This window comes from Tachyglossus aculeatus, chromosome X5, assembly GCF_015852505.1.
Source record: "Tachyglossus aculeatus isolate mTacAcu1 chromosome X5, mTacAcu1.pri, whole genome shotgun sequence".
Classification (NCBI taxonomy): Eukaryota; Metazoa; Chordata; class Mammalia; order Monotremata; family Tachyglossidae; genus Tachyglossus; species Tachyglossus aculeatus.
The window spans coordinates 3,220,306-3,242,329 of record NC_052097.1 but is presented as its reverse complement, the minus strand read 5'-3'; the positions used below and the strand labels follow the sequence as shown (position 1 = coordinate 3,242,329).

At 47.7% G+C, this 22,024-nt stretch overlaps 1 protein-coding gene across 2 annotated transcripts in view; it reads left to right on the top strand.

Annotated features, from left to right (window-relative positions):
- Nucleotides 1-503: 503 nt before the first annotated feature.
- The window catches only part of DLC1 (DLC1 Rho GTPase activating protein), a 150,400-nt gene continuing 128,879 nt past the window's right edge, over nucleotides 504-22,024 (top strand). The window contains exon 1 of one of the 2 annotated variants that reach the window (XM_038769243.1): nucleotides 504-710. The gene's annotated coding sequence lies outside the window, so the exon portion shown is untranslated. Of the gene's footprint in view, nucleotides 711-2,222; nucleotides 2,297-22,024 lie in introns of those variants that run through there. The other variant, XM_038769242.1, reaches the window with a different exon arrangement.

The window sequence follows — 22,024 nt, the reverse complement described above, 5'->3', positions numbered from 1 at the left end:
GTTCTATTTCTTTTCTCTAGAGAAACAGGCGGCCTCACCGGTTTCTCTCTCCCCCATCCCAGAGCCCTCAGGGACAGAGACATGTTACTTTTCCGTCTCCCCCTTCCCCCTCCGCCCCCCACAAGAGTGAGAGCCTTTCAGTGGGGTTTGAGGCTCACAGGAGCTTTCCCCTGAAATGACTCCTTGAGCCCCCTGTTCCTTTATGTCCTTGTGGCATGTGTTGCCTAAATAGTTCACGTCGATTATTAATTGACGCCCTAATTAAAGCCAGGAGAGCAATTTCCATGAGCTTATTCCTCAGCTCACCCCTCGCTGCCTGTCTGGTTTTAATCAAAACCAAATGGTTCTCCCAGGCCCCAGCCCGGGGAGGCGGGAGGGGAAAGGAAGCTGGGGAGGGAGGATTGGGAAGGCGGAACAGACCGGCGGACGGGAGGCTGTCGAGGGGTCCGGGCTGTTCAAGGCCTGAGGTACGGGTCTTCCCCGCCTCCCACCCCGGTCGAGCGAGAGAGAAGCGGTCGGACACTTTTTCTCTAATGTGATCGACAAGATGGAGTAAGTCCTCACCCTCCCCCAGGGTTGGATCCGTGGGGCACCGGGGGCCCCTCGCTGGACGTAGAATCCACACTGGACTGGCCGCCTGAACCCCAGCTCGCCCGCCCGTGGGGATCTGGGCCTCTGGAGAGCTTGGCGGGACGCCCACACCTCGTAGGGTAGGTACTGTCTGGGCCGATTACTGTGAAAGAGAAAATCACCCCGGGACAGCCTGTACCACTGGCTTGAAATAGCCACTTTGGCTTGGCTTGGGAACCCAAGGCCTTGCTACAGAAAGAGAAGGGGGTGTGTGGATTGGACTGGTGTTTGAACGCTAGTGGGGTCTGTGAGCTACTTTTCCACGAGTACTGTGGATGTCCAAAAGCGGCCTGGTCGATTCCAATGTGGTCTTTGCTAAATGGAAAACTTCCAAAAGTCCAGTCTTGTGCCCCTCTTCCTCGGTCTCTTTCTCCTCTTTTTCCACCATCTCTCTCTTCCTCCCTCTCAGGTTCTCGCCCCCGTGTCCTCCTTTTCTGTCTCTTTGTCTGCAGTTCTGTGTCTCCCCTTCTCTCTCTCTGTCCCCCTCCCTTTTGATGTCTCTTCCCCTTCTCCTTTGCTGTCTCTCTGCCTTTCTGTCATTCTTCTGTTCATCTCTCTTTGTCTCTCCCTTTCTCCCTCTCATTCTCCTCTTTCCCAATCCCTTTCTGTCTCTGGGTCTCTGTCTCTGTCTCTCTCTTCTCTCTCTCTCTCTCTCCCCATGTTCCTCTCTCCTGCCGTGTTTCTCTTTCCTGCCCTCCTGTATTTCTCTCTTCTCCCATTTTTCTCACTTTCCCCCGTATTTCTCTCTTCCCCCCGTGTTTCTCTCTCCTTCCCCCTTCTATTTTTCTCTCCTTCCTGCCTGCATTTCTCTCTCTTCCCCATCTCCTTCTCTTTCCCCCATGTCTCTTTCTTTCCCCCATATTTATCTCTCTTTCCACTGTGCTTCTCCTTTCCTCCTGTGTTTCTCTCTCCCCATGTTTCTCTCTATCCCCCTTTATTTCCCTCTCCTTTCCCCATTTCTCTTTCCTTCCCTCCTGTATTTCTCTCTTCACCCTGTGTTTCTCTCTTTCCCCCTGTATTTCTCTCTTCACCTTGTGTTTCTTTCCTCTTGAGTTTCTCTCTCTTTCCCCTGTCTTTCTCTCTCCTTCCCCCCTGTTTTTCCCTCCTTCCCCCGACTCCCCCGGGTTCTCTCCCTGGCTCCTCCTTCCTCCTATCTCTCTTTCTCTGCCCTCCCAGTCCATCTCTCTCTGTCTCTGTCCTCCCCCCATGCCTGTTTCTCTCTCTCTCTCTCTCTCCCTCTCTCTCTCTCTCTCCCCCCCACCTCCTCCCCACCCCTCCCTCTCCCAAAGTGCAGCCTTCGCTCACACATCCATACTACTCAAAGGCAGGAAATGCTTTCTAGGCAGTGCGGGTCTGGCGGTGGAGGCCCCCTTTCACAAAACATCAGTCTGAATTTAAGAGACAGAAGTCACTAGGAGAGAGTTGACAGAACTTGGTGAGCCCAAGGCCATCTCCAGCTGCCCAGCCTGGAGCGGATGGGGGGCCGAGGCGGGCGGGGGAAGGGGGCCAGGTCCGATCCTCGCATCTAGGACGGCTCAGCCCAGAGGAGCGATCGTCCCCGCCGAGGAACCAGGGTGGACGTGGTGGGAGAAACCAACGGGGATGGATTTCGGACCCGCCCAGGGGGTTTAGGACAGCCTGGCCTTTCCACCTTCTCGCCGGTTCGGTAAGAGAGCTCTGTGGCCTTTTGCGTCTGGAAAAATGTACTTTAAAGATGACGGGGTGGCGGTTGGAGATTTAGTGGGGCCTTCCAAGTCTTTCACTCGGAATCAGAGAAGTAAAAACGTTCTCCAGAGAGCGAATGGGGGAACCAAATGCGATTTAGGCCCAAAATCTAATCCTAAAGCCAAAGCTACGGGAAGGTTTTATTTTTCTCCTCCAAAAACCTGGCGGTTGAGGGGCCCTGTTGGTCTTGCATGTATTTATCAGGAGAGGCGTTAGTTCACGCCCATGTGTGAATCCCGGTGCTTCTTTAGTGTCAGGTAATGGGAAGTGGACGTGGGGCTGATGTCCATCTCAACTCCTTAGCCAGCAGGGAGAGAAATGTGAGAGGGGGTGAATGCAGCCAAGCACAGCTTCGGGTCTGTCATCTGAGAGGGCACGTTATTTTGCCCACCAGAGGCTCTTCCCAGAGAAAAGGTCTTTTGACCTAGAACGGTGTAAAAAGGAGCGTTCTCGAAACACCAGTTAGCCTGTGAAATAGCAGAACCTCCTCCCTGCCTGAGCAGTCTGAATCTGTCCCATCCATCCGAACGGCAGAGGAAGAGAGTCCAAGGAAGCATTTGTGCTGAGTGCAGCCAGTCGAGCAACTCTGTGAATTAGAAAAATGAAAGCAAACGGCGGGGACCATTTCAGTCAAAACTGCAGGTAACTTCACTCCCACAAAGAGAAGTGGGGTAGGGTGAGGGTCTCCACCAGATTGGGATTTTAATCGATTGATTCAGCAGGTTGAGCCGTGCTTTAGACAGCTTTAGTCTAAGCCCAACCAAGTCTAAAGCGCAGAGTGTTGTTTGTGGGAAAACTTTCCTTTCCTTCCCACGTGTGGCAAATCAGGGCACCCCATCTGATCCAAAGAAGCAGCATAATAATAATAATGTTGGTATTTGTTAAGCGCTTACTATGTGCCAAGCACTGTTCTAAGCTCTGGGGGGGATACAAGGTAATCAAAGTTGTCCCACGTGGGGCTCACAGTCTTCAACCCCATTTTACAGATGAAGGAACTGAGGCACAGAGAAGTGAAGTGACTTGCCCAAAGTCACACAGCTGACAAGTGGTGGAGTTGGGATTCGAACCCGTGACCTCTGTCTCCCAAGCCTGGGCTCTTTCCACTGAGCCACGCTGCTTCTCTACGACATGGCATAGTGGATTGAGCAAGGACCTAGGAGTTAGAAGGTCATGGGTTCTAACCCCAGCTCCACCACGTATTTGCTGCATGACCTTGGGCAAGTCACTTCAGTTCTCTGGGCCTCAATTCCCTCATCTGCAAAATGGGGATTAAGATTATGAGCCCCACGTGTGACAGGGATTGTGTCCAACCCGATTCGCTTATATCCACCCCAGCTCTTAGTACAGTGCCTGGCACATAGTAAGCGCTTAACAAATACCATCATTATTACTATCCCACTCTCCGCCCCCTAGCCACTGCCTCATCCGTATGGCAGCCCCACACCCCTGCTTGCGGACGGACCCCGAGATTCCCCCATCCTGCTCCCGTGCATCAGTGAGGGGTGATTCTGCTCACGGGGGATTGGGTCACCGCCCGTGAGTCATTCCTTCCAGAGCATCGGGGAAGACGGGACACATCCTTCTGGCTCACGACCACACGCTGGCCCGGAGCCGGCCGGGATCAGCCCACTCGGCCTAATGGGAGGGGGCAGAGGCCCGAGGAACCGAGAGAGCGGGAAAGGGAGCTCTCGGACCTCAGCAGAGGGGAGCGGGAGGAAATGAGGGCGGGTGGGGGTGATCCCACGGCTTGGAAAGTCTGAACGGACTTTCCAGGCGGTTGCCAAAGCAGTATCAGGGCCTGGGAAGCAGAAGCATGATAATAACAGTGTGGTAGGGATTGAGCACCCACAATGTGCCAAGCGCTGTACTGAGTGCTGGAATAGATTCTAGGGAGTCAGGTTGGACACAGTACTTGTCTTCCCCCACCAACCCCCGTGGGACTCATAGTCTGAGGGAGGGAGACTGTAAGCTCCTCTCGCCTATAAACTCCTTGTGGACAAGGAATGTGTCTACCAACTCTGTTGTATTCATAATAAATAATTATGGTATTTGTTAAGCACCTACTATGTCCCAGGAACCATTCTAAATGCTGGGGCAGATAATAATAATAATGATAATAATGGTATTTGTTAAGCACTTACTATGTGCAAAGCACTGTTCTAAGCACTGGGGAGGTTACAAGGTGATCAGGTTGTCCCACGGGGGGCTCACAGGTTTAATCCCCATTTTACAAATGAGGTAACTGAGGCCCGGAGAAGTTAAGTGCCTTGCCCAAAGTCACACAGCTGACCGTTGGCAGAGCTGGGATTTGAACCCATGACTTCTGACTCCAAAGCCCGGGCTCTTTCCACTGAACCACGCTGCTTCTCTAGCTACAAGGTAGTCTGGTTGGACACAGTCCCTGTCCCACACAGGGCTCACAGTCTTAATCCTCGGTTTACAAATGAGGGAGTTGAGGCCCAGAGAGGTGAAGTGACTTGCCCAAGGCCACACAGCAGACAAGTGGTGGAGCCAGAATTAGAACCCATCACCTTCCAATTCCCAGGCCCGTGCTCATTCCACCAGGCCATGCTGCTTCACATGGTACTCTCCCACGCATTTAGTAGAGTGCTCTGCACACAGTAAGCACTCAATAAATAGCACGGATTGAGGGCAGACCTGCCTTTTGCGCTACAAGTCTCGGAAACCCATCCCTAGTGTCGCCTTGTGTGTCTCTGCCAATGTGGTAAAGTCATCTCACAATCTGGCGACTTTTCTTTCTAGTGTGGGACTCCTCTTTGGAGTACTTATTGAGTACTTACTGTGTGCAGAGCACTGTACTAAGCTCTTGGGAGAGTACAGTACAACAGAATTAGCAGACACGTTCCCTGTCCCTAAAGAGCTTACAGTCTAGAGGACTTAGGATATTATTAGGTGTGACTTCTTGGCAGGAGAGGTGCAGTCCAGCAATCAGTTGATGGTATTTATTAAATGCCTAATGTCCACAGGGCACTGAATTAAGCGCTTGGGAAACTCCCGTATAGTGGTGATCAAAAGGTACCGATGGTGGATGGCCTAAGGGAACACCCCACCCCCCACACTAAATGTACTCTTTATAATAATAATCATAATCGTGATTATTATCATAATAATGGAACATATCTGCTAATTCTATTGTATTGTACTCTCCCAAGTGCTTAGTACAGTGCTCTTCACATAGCACTCAATAAAGCAGTGTGGCTTACTGGATAGAGCCCGAACCTGGGCGTCAGAAGGACCTGGGTTCTAACTCTGGCTCTGCCACTCGTCTGCTGTGTGACTTTGGGCAAGCCACTTAACTCCTCTGTGCTTCAATTACCTCGTCTGTAAAATTGGGATTAAGAGTGTCAGCCCCATGTGGGACAGGGACTGTGTTAACCTAATGAACTTGCCTCTACCCCAGAGCTTAGAACAATGCTTGGCACATAGTAAGCACTTAACAAGTACCAAAATACTACTATTGTTATCATGATTACTATAAATAACTACCATTGCCTGACTGATTGAATGGTACATTCAGCATGTGCTAAGCACTGGGGTAGATACCAAAAACAGCTTTACAGTTGTGGGATTTTTCCAGCAATATTATTTGGTGTTCACTCCTTGTTTTCCACAAACAGTTTGGACTGGGGCAACTGATAGGCCGCTTAATGAAATGGCGACCATCCAAGGCCCATATTAGAATTTCTTTGAACGCCTCTTTCATCTCCGAAAATGTTTGCAAACAGAGACACGTTTCGTGGTTGTCCTGTTTATTTCCGATGCCGTCACCTTCTGCCTCAGCCTGAAATTCCCGCAGTGGGTGAATAAATCCCCTCCAAGCTTCCTAGAAGAACGCGCTCTGAAGGGTGGCTCCCTCATAAAAGGTCCCAGATGGGTGAAAATCCCTCCGAGTTTTAAAGGCCCTTAAGAGAAGCAATTCCACCGTCTCCCTCCGGCAACCATTTCACTGCTCTGCACATAGTAAGTGCTCAATAAATATGATTGATGATGATGCCTCACCACCAAGAAGCCGTTCCCACCCAAAGCCTCCCCAGATGCCTTCCTCCTGTGGCCTAATAATAACGATGGTACTTGTTAAGCGCTTACTATGTGCCAAGCACTGCTCTAAGGGCTGGGGTAGATGCAAGTTAATCAGTTTGGACACAGTCCCTGTCCCACATGGGGTTCGCGGTCTCAATCCTCATTTTACAGTCGAGGGACATGAGGCCCAGAGAATTGAAGTGACTTAACCACAGTCACGCAGCAGACACATGGCGGAGCCGGGATTAGAACCCACGACCTTCTGACTCAATCAATCAATCAATCGTATTTATTGAGCGCTTACTATGTGCAGAGCACTGTACTAAGCGCTTGGGAAGTACAAATTGGCAACACATAGAGACAGTTCCTACCCAACAGTGGGCTCACAGTCTAAAAGGGGGAGACAGAGAACAGAACCAAACATACCAACAAAATAAAATAAATAGGATAGAAATGTACAAGTAAAATAAATAAATAAATAAATAAATGAATAAATATTTATTGCGCCTGGGCTCTATCCACCCCACCACACTGCTTCCACACAGCTCCTCTTGCTCTTACCCAAGGGGTGATACCTCACGGCTGAGTCTCTGCAATGTAGGATGCACTGCTCACTCTGTGGGAACAAGTCAGGACAATGCAGAAGGGAATGGAAGGAAAATAAAAGAGGGCTTAGTTCTGCTGAGGAAACTGAGGCACAGAGACACAAAGTGACTTGCCCAAGGTCACCCAGCAGACAAGTTGTAGAGCCAGGAATAGAACCCAAGTCCTCTGACTCCGAGGCCCGTGCACTTTCCACTAGGCCTCTCTGATTGATCTTTGCTGGAACCCGGGTGGAAGTTGTCACTACCTTGGGAAGGAGCGAGCTGGCTTTTTAACTGCTATTATTAATATTAACCATAGTTACTGAGCACTTACAATGTGCAAAGCAGTGAACTAACCGCTAAGGCAACGGGAAACTGGGAAGGGAGTGGATGAAATGTGTGCCGCCCACAGAGAGGCGGAGAGGACCAACCAGGAAGGCGAACCCTCTGAGAGACCACGGATTGGGATTTTGATGGAGCGAGGATCCAGACAGGGAACCGGTGTGGGGAAGAGAGTGTTCAAAGGGTGGTAGAGGAGAGAATGTAGACGACCTGTGGAAATAGAGGCTTGGGATGCTTCGAGTGTGAAGGCAAAGCCAGAAGGAAGATTGACGGAATGAAGGGAAAGCAGAGGGACTATCAAACCAGGAGCTGGGATAAATGGGCATTATCACATCATCATAATAATGTCATATCATTGAAAACATGGGACTGTGGTGTGACCATGGACAGATTACTTAACCTCTCTGTGCCTCATTTTCCTCCTCTGGAAAATGGGGAGACAATGCCTGTTCTTCCTCCCTCTTAGACTGTGTGGAACTGGGATTGTGTCCAATCTGATTATCTTGAACCTAGCCCAGGATTTATCGCAATATTTGGTGCATAATAAGCACTTAATAAATACTCCCATTTATATTGAGTGCCCAAGCGCTGAGGTTGAGACAAGATCATCAGGCTATTTGCATTCCCTGTCCCACTGACCCCCAAGTCCAAAAAACAACTTGGCTTAGTGGAAAGCACACGGGTTTGGGAGTCAGAGGTCATGGGTTCTAATCCTGGCTCTGCCTCTTGTCTGCTGAGTGACTTAACTTCTCTGTGCCTCAGTTACCTCATCTGTAAAATGGGGCTTGAGACGGTGAGTCCCACGTGGGACAACTTGATTACCTTGTATCTACCCCAGCACTTAGAACAGTGCTTGTCACATAGTAAGAGCTTAACAATACCATCATCATCATCACTGGGGGTTCACCATTTAAGAGGGAGGAAAAGCAGGCTTAGTGGAAAGCGCACGGGCTTGGGAGTCCGAGGATGTGGGTTCTAATCCTGGCTCTGCCAGTTATCTGCTGTCTGACCTTGGACAAGGCACTTAACTTTTCTTTGCTTCAGTTACCTCATCTGTAACATGGGGATTAAGGCTGTGAGCCCCACGTGGGACAACCTGTATCTACCCCAGCTCTTAGAATAGTGCTTGGCACATAGTAAGTGCTTAACAAATACCATCATTATCATTATCTATTATTATTACCCCTATTTTTCAGATGAGGAAACTGAAGCCCAGAGGGGTTAAGCGACTTGTCTGAAGCCGCACAGCGGGCCAGGCGGACCTAGAGCATCTGATTCCCAGCCCTTTCCAGTAATAGCAGGGCAGAAATTGAGACCGAGCAGCGTATAGGAAGGAAATTATGGTTTGGAGAACAGAGGATAGGCCGGCGACGGCGGGTGGCTGGGAGCAGTGATAGTGTCTGTCTTCCCTTGAAAGAAGTGAACGTGATCGTCAGGAGTCAAGAGGAATCAGGGGTTAAAAAGAGAGGGTTGGCAGCAAGAAGAGTAGGGGACCGTTGTGTAATAGAGACTTATCAGAAGTGAGATAGTGTTGCTATTTGGCTGGGAAAGCAGAGTGTGAGCATATGGGTGAACGGGTGAACAATTCACCGAGACACGTTTCCTTCCAGGGGATGAAAAAGTGGCTGAAAAGAGCAATCTGGGCCTGGAGGCTATTGGAAATGAGGAATAAGATGAAAGTGTCCCTGCAAAGAGGATGGGAAAATGAGGCGGGAGTTAGGAGGAGAGGAGTGGAGTGGCAGATTCTGAAGAGAAAAACACTGGAGCTTGGGCACTGAGGGGTAGGATAATAATAATCATAATAATGGTATTTGTTAAGTGCTTACTATGTGCAAAACACTGTTCTAAGTGCTGGGGAGGTTACAAGCTGATCAGGTTGTCCCACGGGGGGCTCACAGTTTTAATCCCATTATACAGATGAGGTAACTGAGGCACAGAGAAGTTAAGTGACGTGCCCAAAGTCACACAGCTGACAGTTGGAGGAGCCGGGATTTGAACCCATGACCTCAGACTCCAAAGCCCGTGGTCTTTCCACTGAGCCATGCTGCTTCTCAAATGGTATTCGTTTAGCACTTACTATATTTAGTGTACTGTACTATACTTACTGTCCTTAGTGCTGGGGTGGTTACAAGCAAATCAGGATGGACATACCCCCTGTCCCACGTGGGGCTCACAGTCTTAATCTCCATTTTCCAGATGAGGGAACTGAGGCCCAGAGAAGTGACTTGTCCAAGGTCACACAGCAGACAAGTGACAGAGCTAGGATTAGAACCCAGGTCCTTCTGCCAGGCCCGTGTTCTAGCCATTAAGTCATGGGGAGGGGGCAGTCCTTTTGAGGGTGGAGTGGAGGAATTCCAAGGATGAGCAGAACTCACCGAAGGCCAGGTGGGGGGAAGAGAAGTAGGGAAGGCAGGGCAGAGATAAAGGCCAGGGGAGAGATAGGCCAAAGGAGTCATTGGCCATGTACTGGAATTGTGAAATTTCCCAGAATGTGGTGGGTGGGAGCAATGGGGGAGGGGGAAAAAGAGATAGCCTTGATCAGGAATTGGCTTTGGGCAAGGGAGAAGACCGGTTCAATAAGATGGTACTAAAAATCTTCAGAGGCTGCTAATAATAATAATAATAATAATTACAGTACTAGTTAAATGCTCACTCTGTGTCGGGCACCATACTAAGTACTGGGGTGGATACAAGCAAATCGGTTTGGGCACAGTCCCTGTCCTTCGTTGGGCTCACAATCTCAATCCCCATTTTACAGATGAGAGAAAGGCACAGAGAATTGACTTGCCCAGCGTCACATAGCAGACAAGTGGCAGAGGGGGGACTAGAACCCATGACCTTCTGACTTCCAGGCACATGCTCTATCCACTAAGCCAGGCTGCTTCTCTGCTACATAGCAGTACTGCAACGACTTATCAATCGGTGGTATTTATTGCACGCTTACTGTGCGCAGGACACTGCACTAAGCACTTGGGAGAGTATCATATAGCAAAGTTGGTAGACATGTTCCTGCCTGAGAGTCTGATTGCCCCTGTCGCGTCTAATATTTTCAGCTTCCGTAAGCAATCTCACCAGAGAGGAACCCTAATGGCCGTATACATTTTCCCGGCAGCTAATAAACCATAATGGGCATATACCGACTTCTCTCAAGAATGAAGACCAGGGGAAATAACGCTTCACTGTGGATTAATGAAGTTGATTCCCCAGAAAACAGAAATCTTTATGAAGTCCCGAGGGAGGTTGTTGAGGGTTTCTCCTGATTTACGCTTCGGACTCTACTTACGTTTTTACCCCCGATCCTATTAGGCCCTGTGGATTTGGGGTTAATTAGCACTGATTACATTTTGTTTAGCAGGAACTGACTATAATAATTATTTGGAGTGTTTGTTAATAATAATAATGATGGCATTTATTAAGCGCTTACTATGTGCCAAGCACTAAGAGCTTATTATGTGCTAAGCACCGGGGAAGATACAGGAGGATCAGCTCAGACTTGGTTCCTGTCACACACAGGGCTGGCAGTCTAAAGTGGGAGAGAGCAGGTATTCATTCATTCATTCATTCATTCATTCATTCAATCGTATTTATTGAGCGCTTACTGTGTGCAGAGCAATAAATACAGTTGAATGAATTGAGTCTGTTTTAAGAATGGGTAAACTGAGGCATGGGGAAGTTAAGTAATATGCTCAAGGTTAGTCGGTCAATCTTTATTTGTTGAGCACCTACTTTGTGCAGAGCACTGTACTGAGTGCTTGGGAGAGTGTAATATCGCAATGTAACAAACACATTCCCTGCTCACATAGAGTTTACAGTTCAGAGTTCCAACAAGCAAGTGGAAGAACTGGGATTAGAACTCAGGTCCTTAGAGTCCCAGGCCCGTGCCCTTTCTACTAAAACACACTTCTTCTGACTTCAGTTAGAGCCAGGTACTTGCCCTTTGTAGAATTGATAAGGCAAGCGAAGTGGTCTAGTGGAAACAGCACCGGCCCGGGAGTCGGAGGACCTGGGTTCTAATCCCAACTCTGCCAGTGTCTGCTCTGTGGCCTTGGGTAAGTCACTTAACATACCCAAGTTAAGAAGCAGCGTGGCTCAATGGAAAGAGCACGGGCTTTGGAGTCAGTGGTCATGGGTTCAAATTCCGGCACCACCAATTGTCAGCTGTGTAATAATAATAATAATGATGGCATTTATTAAACGCTTACTACGTACAGAGTACTGTTCTAAGCGCTGGGGAAGTTACAAGGCGATCAGGTTGTCCCCCATGGGGCTCACAGTCTTCATCCCCATTTTACAGATGAGGTAATTGAGGAGCAGAGAAGTTAAGTGACTTGCCCAAAGTCACACAGCTGACAATTGGCAGAGCTGGGATTTGAACCCGTGACCTCTGACTCCAAAGCCCGGGCTCTTTCCACTGAGCCACGCTGTTTGGGCAAGTCACTTAACTTCTCTGCACCTCAGTTCCCTCATCTGTAAAATGGAGATTGACTTCTCCATTTGGAGAATGGAGATCCAAATGGAGATTGACTTCTCCATTGACTTCTCTGTGCCTCAGTTTCCTCAATGGTAAAATAGGGATTCAGTACCTGTTCCCCATCCTGTTGAGACTGTGAGCCCCACGTGTCCAACCTGATTAACTAGAACCTACCCCAGCACTAACTACAGTGCTCAACGCATAGTAAACACTCAACAAATACCACAATAAATAAAATAAATAAAAAGGGAAGAAAACCAGCCCCGTTTGTTTCCGGCTGGCCCAAGTGGGTCTGGAAGTTAAAGGATCCAGGTTCTAACCTCAGATCTGTGACTGGCCTGCCGTTTGACCCTTGGGCAAGTCACTAAAGCTCTCTGGGCCTCAGTTTCCTCATCTGTAGAGTGGAGGTGTAAGGTAACTGCTCTCCCTTCCCCTTATATTGTGAGCCCCTGGTAGGATGGGACTGTGAATGACCTGATGATCTTGGATCTACCAGTCAATCAGTCAGTCATATCTATTGAGCACTTATTGTGTGCAGGGCACTGTACTAAGCACTCGGGGGAGTGTAACATAATAAAACAGACACATTCCCTGCCCACAATGAGCTTACAGTCTAGAGGGGGGGAGAGACATTAATAGAGATAAATGAATTACGGATATGGAAATGAGTGCTGTGGGGTGGGGGGAAATCATCATCATCATCAATTGTATTTATTGAGCACTTACTGTGTGCAGAGCACTGTACTAAGCGCTTGGGAAGTACAAGTTGGCAACATATACAGTCCAGGAAATGTGCTTTGCTGTGCTTGGCAGAGTGCTCAGCCCAGAGCTCAGTACTTAATGGGTGTGATATACAGACCGTGTAAATCCATGCAATCAGGGCGCCAGACCCTGACAACTAAGTTTTACTACACCAAACAGTTCCCACTCCACACTGCATGGCTTAGTGGGTAGAGCACAGGCCTGAAAGTCAAAAGGTCATGGGTTCTAATCCCGCTCCACCCCTTGTCTGCTGTGTGACCTTAGGCAAATCATTTCAATGGGCCTCATTTCACTCCTCTGGAAAATGGGGATTGAGACTGTGAGCCCTAAGTGGGCTAGGGACTTTGTCCAACCTGATAAACTTGTATCTACGCCGGCGCTTAGTACAGCGCCTAGCACATAGTAAGCACTGAACAAGTACTATAGTTACTATTGCCTTGTTCTGTCGTCACCCAACTGAACACTGAAAGGAGAATATTGGATCAGAGTGGCCCTTTCTGTCTTTAATTTCTGCCCAGTAGGATCGAGCTTGCAGGGTTGACTTGGGGGGCACTGGATATTTGGTACCAACCTCCAGGCCTGTTCTGCTTCACACCCTGGCCTCTGGGCACAATCCCGCTGCCCGCTGGGCTTGTTACAGAGAGTGGGAATCAGGGTAGACTCTGGCCCCCGGTCGCTGAGCAGGGCTGGGTGACGGGGAGCGTGTCAACAACCTCTAGGGTGAAGGGAGGCACTTTGGGAAGTAGGGCTGACTCCTTCATCTCAGAGCCCAAAATGGTATCTGGGAGGCCTAGCCGGTGATAAGCGTTTGGAATGCGTTCCCACAGGAAGCGGCACAGGCCAAAAATATCAGCCGCTTCCAGGGGCAGTTGGACAAACTCATAGGCTTGTGGCCCTCACTGGAGGGAAAGTCACTAGGGGAGAGTCAGGGATGGAGAGGGGAGAGTCAGGGGTGTTTGATGGTGAGTGCTCGCTCACTGGGGGAGAGTTAAGGGGCTCAGATGGTTCATCCCTGACCGTGAGCGTGGGCAACCAGCTCACAGTTCCTGTTCTCCCTCCATCTTTGACCAGGAACCCCATGTGGGACAGAGACTGCCTGCTGTGCTTATCTTGTATCTATCCCAGCACTCAGTACAGCGTGGGCCACAGAGTAAGCATGGAACAAAAGCCACAATTATCATTTCTTTTTATTAAAAGGAGAAAAAAAGCAATGAAATTGTCACGGAGCAGATGTGCTTGGGCGTTGCCAGGTGGTTGCTGGGAAGAAGAGGGGGTTCAGCGGAGACCCTCCCCCTGAGGGCATCTCCAGAGATCTCTCCCACCAGCCCCAGAGATGGCCACGGGAGAATCACCGTGAGAAATTTGTTCGAGTCACTTGGTGATCTGGGGATACAAAATAACCTGGGCTCTTGGGTTGTTTTTGTTTTGGTTTAAAAAAAAAATAACAAAATAAATACAGAATATTCCCTGTGGAAATTCCTGTTGTCAAATGAACAGCTCCAGCATGACCTAAACTTTTCCAACTCCTACGTCCAGAGCGGATGCTCAAAAGTTGAGCTCATTCTGAAGGAAGCAAAAGAAGGATTAGAAATGGGGGAACTGCGCTTATCGGCCATTTGCTGGTGCATTGTGGCCTAGTGGATAGAGCATGGGCCTGCTGGTCAGAAGGACCTAAATTTTAATTCCGTCTCCACCACGTATCTGCGGCGTGACCTTGAGCAAGCTGCTTCATTTTCTCTGGGCCTCAGTTCCCTCGTCTGTAAAATGGGGGTGAAGACTGTGAGCCTCATTTGGGACTGTTTCCATCCTAATTATCTTGTATCTACCCCAGCTCAGAGAAGTAGCAATGTTATAATAATAATAATAATAATGGCACTTATTAAGCGCTTACTATGTGCAAAGCACTGTTACACGGTTAGAGCACAGCCTGGGAGTCAGAAGGATCTGGATTCTAAACCCAGCTCCGCCACTTATCTGTTGGGTAACTTTGAGCAAGTCACTTGACTTCTCTGTGCCTCAGTGACCCCATCTGTTAAATGGGGATGAAGAGTGTGAGCCCCATGATTAACTTGTATCATGCACAAAGTAAGCACTTAACAAGCCCCATAATTATTATTATCATCATCATCATCATCAATCGTATTTATTGAGCACTTACTATGTGCAGAGCACTGTACTAAGCGCTTGGGAAGTACAAATTGGCATCATATAGAGACAGTCCCTACCCAACAGTGGGCTCACAGTCTGAAAGGGGGAGACAGAGAACAAAACCAAACATACTCTTCCTCCCTTCAAGGCCCTGCTGAGAGCTCACCTCCTCCAGGAGGCCTTCCCAGACTGAGCCCCTTCCCTCCTCTCCCCCTCGTCCCCCTCTCCATCCCCCCATCTTACCTCCTTCCCTTCCCCACAGCACCTGTATATATGTATATATGGTTGTACATATTTATTACTCTATTTATTTATTTATTTATTTTACTTGTACATTTCTATCCTTTTTATTTTATTTTGTTGGTATGTTTGGTTCTGTTCTCTGTCTCCCCCTTTTAGACTGTGAGCCCACTGTTGGGTAGGGACTGTCTCTATGTGTTGCCAATTTGTACTTCCCAAGCGCTTAGTACAGTGCTCTGCACATAGTAAGCGCTCAATAAATACGATTGATTGATTGATTGATACTAACAAAATAAAATGAATAGATATGTACAAATAAAATAAATAAATAAATAGAGTAAAAAATATGTACAAACATATATACATATATACATATTATTAGCTCTTAGAACAGTGCCTGGAACATAGCACTAAAGAAATACCACAGCTATTATTATTATTATTGCATGTTAAATGGTCATGGCTAGAATGGGGCCACATGTTGGCCGTTTGAGCAGAGATCCGCCCCGTCTGACGAGGGCCACCCATCAGTCTGACCAGCCTGCGGGGCATCCTGGAAAACCAGGAACTTCTCCAGTGTTCTCTTATGCTTCCTTGTCCTTCTAGACTGTAAGCTTGTTGTGAGCAGGGAAAATGTCTCATATTGTGTTTTACTCTCCCCAGCGCTTAATACAGTGCTCTGCACACAGTAAGCGTTCAGTAAATATGATTGACTGACCCTGACACACTGCCTTGTCTCCAAGCATCATCATCATCATCAATCGTATTTATTGAGCGCTTACTACGTGCAGAGCACTGTACTAAGCGCTTGGGAAGTACAAATTGGCAACATATAGAGACAGTCCCTACCCAACAGTGGGCTCACAGTCTAAAAGACCCCTGGCCCAAGAGATTGCAAGGACCTTGAGGGGAGGGGCGATGGTCCATTTCTTCCATTTCTATTGTAATCAGTCTATCAACCAATCGATCAGTGGTATTTATCAAGTGCTTACTGTGTGCAGAGCACTATACTAAGCACTTGGGAGAGTGTGTTGTTCTCCATCTTGCCCAGGTGACTGGGATTATGAGCCCTTTCCTACATCCCAGAGCCGGTGGCTACAAGAATAATTATTGTGATATTCGTTAAGCCCTTACTACGTGTCGGGGACTGTACTAAGCGCTGGGGTGGTACAAGCAGATCGTGTTGGACATAATCCCTGGCCCAAGAGATTGCAAGGACCTTGAGGGGAGGGGTGATGGTCCATTTCTTCCATTTCTATTGGAATCAGTCTATCAACCAATCGTTCAGTGGTATTTACCAAGTGCTTACTATGTGCAGAGCACTATACTAAGCACTTGGAAGAGTGTGTTGGTCTCCAGCTTGCCCAGGTAACCAGGATTATGAACCCTTTCCTACATCCCAGAGCCGGTGGCTACAAGAATAATTACTGTGATATTCGTTAAGCCCTTACTGTGTGTCGAGGACTGTACTAAGCACTGGGGTGGGTACAAGCAGATCAAGTAGGACATAATCCCTCTCCCACTCGGGGCTCACAGTCTCAATCCCCATTTTACAGAAGGGGGGCCTGAGGTCCAAAGAAATGAAGTGACTTGCCCAAGGTCACAGAGCAGACAAGTGGCAGAGCTGGGATTAAAAGCTATGACCTTCTGACACCCAGGCCCCAGGGTCTATCCACTACACCACGTTGCTTCTCAAGAAGCTGCTCATAGCGGGGATCAATCCTCCCCTTATAATGGTAATGATAATGGCATTTATTAAGCACTTACTATGCTCAAAGCACTGTTCTAAGCACTGGGGAGGTTACAAGGTGGTCAGGTTGTCCCACGGGGGTGTCTCAGTCTTAATCCCCATTTTACAGATGAGGTAACTGAGGCACAGAGAAGTTGTGACTTGCCCAAAGTCACACAGCTGACAGTTGGAGGAGCTGGGATTTGAACCCATGACCTCTGACTCCAAAGCCCAGGCTCTTTTCACTGAGCCACGCTGCTTCTTCTGCTCCCCTTGCCTTGGACAGGCCTCTGTACCCCTGAGTTGTAAAATCACATCTCCTCCAAGAGGCCTTCCGTGATTAATCTCTAATCTCCCTCCCACTCCATCCCTCCAGCTGCCGCAATAGCCCTGATCCTATCACAACTCCCCGAGACAAGTATCAATTCATCTCCCAGATATCTCCCAGACCTTATTTCGAAGCACTGACTCATCTGTGAATCTCCTTCTCCTCGTTCCTTCTGTCAGCAAATTATCTCTGGCCCATCTATCCCACTGCTCTTTGGTCAGCCAGACGTTCGTACTTATTGAGCGCTTATGGTATGCGAGCACTGTCTTGTCTTATGCTGTTGAGTCGTCGCCAACCCATAGCGACACCATACTAAGCGTTTATTCTAATTGAGCTCATCAGTTCATCGGGGAACCATAAAGTTCTATCCTTGGTTTGTTCTTTTAAAGTCTGACGTCTCTATTTCATTCATTCATTCAATCGTATTTATTGAGCGCTTGCTGTGTGCGGAGCACTGTACTAAGCGCTTGGGAAGTACAAGTTGGCAAAATATAGAGACAGTCCCTACCCAACAGCGGGCTCACAGTCTAGAAGGGGGAGACAGACAACAAACAAAACATATTAAATAAAATAAATAGAATAATAAATATGTACAAGTAGAATAGAGTAAAATATCTGTATTCATTCATTCAATAGTATTTATTGAGCGCTTACTGTGTGCAGAGCACTGTACTAAGCACTTGGGAAGTTCAAGTTGGCAACAACTAGAGACGGTCCCTACCCAACAGCGGGCTCACAATCTAGAAGGGGGTGACAGACAACAAAACAAAACATATTAACAAAATAAAATAAATATAATAGTAAATATGTACAAATAGAATAAATAGAGTAAAAAATCTGTATTCATTCATTCATTCAATCGTATTTGAGCACTTACTGTGTGCGGAGCACTGTACTAAGCGCTTGGGAAGTACAAGTTGGCAACATTCCATTCATTCATTCATTTATTCAATCTTATTTCTTGAGCGCTTACTGTGTGAGGAACACTGTACTAAGCGCTTGGGAAGTCCAAGTTGGCAACGTATAGAGACGGTCCCTACTCAATATTCATTTCATTCATTCAATCGTATTTACTGAGCGCTTGAGATAAAATGTACGCTCCTTGAGCGCAGGGATCATGTCTAGTCATTCAGTCAGTCCGTTGATCATATTTATTGAGAGCTTACTTTGTGCATAGCACTGTACTAAGCACTTGGGAGACTACAACAAAAAAATAAACAGGCACATTCCCTGACCACAACGAGCTTTCAGTCTAAAGGGAGAGACAGATGTAAATATAAATAAACTATTCATTCATTTAATCATATTTATTGAGTACTTACTGCATGCAGAGCACTGTACTAAGCACTTGGGAGAGTACAGTAGAACAACAGACACATTCTCTGCCCCAAAACAAGCTAACACTCTAGGAGAGAGACAGATGCTAATGTAAATAAATAAATGACAGATATGTACATGAGTGCTGTGGGTCTGGGAGGGAAAATGAATAAAGGGAGCAAGTCAGGGCAACGCAGAAGGGAGTGGGAAAAGAGGAAAGGAGGGTTTAGTCAGGGAAGGCCTCTTGGAGGAGATGAGCCTTCAGTAAAGCTTTAAAGTAGGGAGAATACTTGTCTGTTGGATTGGAGGAGGGATGGCTTTCCAGGCCAGAAGCAGGACATGATTGAGGGTTCAGCAGCAAGACGGATAATAATAATAATAATGTTGGTATTTGTTAAGTGCTTACTATGTGCCAAGCACTGTTCTAAGCGCTGGGAAAGATACAAGGTAATCAAGTTGTCCCACGGATGAGAGGGAGGTACAGTGAGAAGGTTGGCATCAGGAGTGAAGTGTGCGGGCTGGGTTGTAGTAAAAGATTAGCAAGATAAGATAGGCGGGGGCAAGGTGATTGACTGCTCTAAAGACAATGGGGAGGAGTTTTTGTTTGATGTGGAGGTGGATGGGCGACCACTGGAGGTTCTTGAGGAGCGGGGAAATATGTCTTGAACGTTCCTGCCGAAAAATCATCTTGACAGCAGAGTCAGGTATGGTCTGGAGTGGGGAGAGACCGGAGGTTGGGAGGTCAGAAAGGAGGCTGATGCAGTCATCAAGGTGGGTTAGGATAAGTGATTCCATTAACACGGTAGCAGTTTGGATGAACAGGAAGGGGCAGATTTTAGCGATGTTGTGAAGGTGGAGCCAATAGAATTTAGTGATGCAGAGATTTAGGGAAGCAGCATGGCTCAGCGGAAAGAGCATGGGCTTTGAGCTCACCTCCTCCAGGAGACCTTCCCAGATGGAGCCCCTTCCTTCCTCTCCCCCTCGTCCCCCTCTCCATCCCCCCGTCTTACCTCCTTCCCTTCCCCACAGCACCTGTATATATGTATATATATTTGTACATATTTATTACTCTATTTTACTTGTACATATCTATTCTATTTATTTTATTTTGTTAGTATGTTTGGTTTTGTTCTCTGTCTCCCCCTTCTAGACTGTGAGCCCACTGTTGGGTAGGGACTGTCTCTATATGTTGCCAACTTAGGTCATAGGTTCAAATCCCAGCTCCACCAAAGTCAGCCGTGTGACTTTGGGCAAGTCACTTAACTTCTCTGTGCCTCAGTTACCTCATCTGTAAAATGGGGATTAAGACTGTGAGCCCCCCGTGGGGGCTCACCTGATCACCTTGTAACCTCCCCAGCACTTAGAACAGTGCTTTGCACATAGTAAGTGCTTAATAAATGCCATCATCATTGTTATTATTATTATGGATTGAATATGTGAGTCAAGGATAATGCCAAGGTTACGGGCTTGTGATACAGGAAGGATGGTGATGCCGTCTACAGTGATGGGAAAGTCAGGGGAAGGACAGGTTTTGGGTAGAAAGATAGGAATTCTGTTTAAGACATGTTTAGGTTGAGGTGATGGGAGGACATCCAAGTAGAGATGTCTTGCCGGTGGGAGGAAATGTGAGACTGCAGAGAAGGAGAGAGGTCAGGGCTGGACATGGAGATTTGGTGATCATCCGCATAGATGTAGGAGTCGAAGCCGTGAGTTCTCCAAGGGAGAGCCCCCAGGCTCGAGCCCTTTCCATTGTCCCACTCCTTTAGACTGTCAAATGGGAATTGCGTTGGCCTGATGGGCCACCCAGCCTTACTCGGTGGACTGAAATGACCCCCAGCTCCCTGGCCGTAATCCTCTTCACTGCTGAAATCCCCAAGCGGAAACACACCAGGTGTTGACAGTTCCCTTGTAGGGCGGGAGCGGAAGAGGCCCTGCTCCCTCAGCAGATCACCAGTGCTCACTCCTCTGCTCAACCATACTCTCTCTCAGCAGCCGGGCCCTGCTCACAGTAGGGGCCCTGGGATAAAGCCACCCCCTCCCCCTTCCCACACCCACCCCTGGGGGCAAGGCCTGGTGTATGATGCTGGGCATCAGGGCAATCTGTTTTCTTTATCTAATGCTTTGGATCCTTTCATGCAAAAAAAAAAAAAGGATGAATATGTCTGGAATGTGTTTATCTTTCTAACCTTATCTTGTGGGGTTTTTCTTGTTTGCCTGAACTCCACCCCAATCTAGGGCAGAGAGGGTGGCAGCTTTCCTCTCTCTTCCCTTTCCCCTCTCACCTCCTCTCTTCTTCTCTTTCTTTCCACCTCTCTTCCTTTCCTATTCTCTCTCCCCAACTCTTTCCCTGCAAATCACTAGTCCTAAGGCATTGCAGGAAGTGAATGAAAAGTCCTCTGAATAGCAGACTCTCTTTCTCACCCTTCCTTCTCCCCCTCTCCTATTCTCTCTCCTCACCTCCTTCCCTGCAAGGTACTGGTCCTCATGTGTTGAGCGGAGTAAATGAGAAATCCTCTGCTTTGTGGACTTTCCCTCTCATCTCCTCTCTACTTCTTTTCTTTCCTCCTTTCTCCCTCTGCAATTCTCTCTCCTCTTCTCACTCCCCATCTCCTCCCCTGCAAGGCATTAGTCCTGAGGCGTTGAGGGGAATGGATGAGAACTCCTCCACTTTATAGACTCCTCCTTCTGTTTATACTGCATCCTCTCAGAGCCATCCAAGCTATTGTTATGTTAAGATTGGGACACAGGCAAATGTTGACAGAATTCTTCAGGAAATTAACCCAACCAAAGAGATGCAGGAAAATGTCTTAAACACGAGTCCCCAGTGCTCTTTATTTCCCTGAACTTAACGATTAAAATCCAAGGGCTTCCCGAAGAGGATTTCGAGTTATTTCGGCATCCGAACCTATCACTGGTTTTAATCCCTTGCCATGTCAAACCAGAACCGTGGAAATTAACACAATCCTTACCTTCTTAATGGATGAAGGGAGACTTCAGTTCCCTCATCTGTAAAGTGGGAATTAAGAACTGCGAGCCCCATGGGGCACAGGGATTGCATCCAACTTGATTAGCTTGTATTGACTCCAGCGCTTAGTATAGTGCCTGGCACATTTTCATTCATTCATTCATTCAATCATATTTTTTGAGCGCTTTGTGCAGAGCACCGTACTAAGTGCTTGGAAAGAACAATTCAGCAATAAAGAGAGACAATCCTTTGCCCACGCCACACTTAACAAACACCATTAAAAAATGCATTCTACTTGGAAAGAAGGCCGTCTTGGAGAATTCAGAAGAAATAGCTTTTGAGCTTTCCTTTGCCCAAATTGCTACTTATAAAGTTCTTATTTTTTTTCCTGGTAGTTCCAGTGGCATAAAAGGCGAGGTTTGTCCATTGGAGAAGGCCAGCACAAGCCAGGCATTCAGTTAAACCTACGGACAATATTCCGCTATCAGCACTTTCTGCGGTGTGACCTCTAGTTCTTTTCTTTCATTCATTCATTCAATCGCCTTTATTGAGCGCTTACTGTGGGCAGAGCACTGTACTAAGCGCTTGGGAAGTACAAGTTGGCAACATATAGAGACGGTCCCTACCTAACAGCGGGCTCACAGTCTAGAAGGGGGAGACAGACAACAAAGCAAAACATATTAACAAAATAAAATGAATAGAATAAATATGCACAAGTAAAATAAATAAATAAATAAAGTAA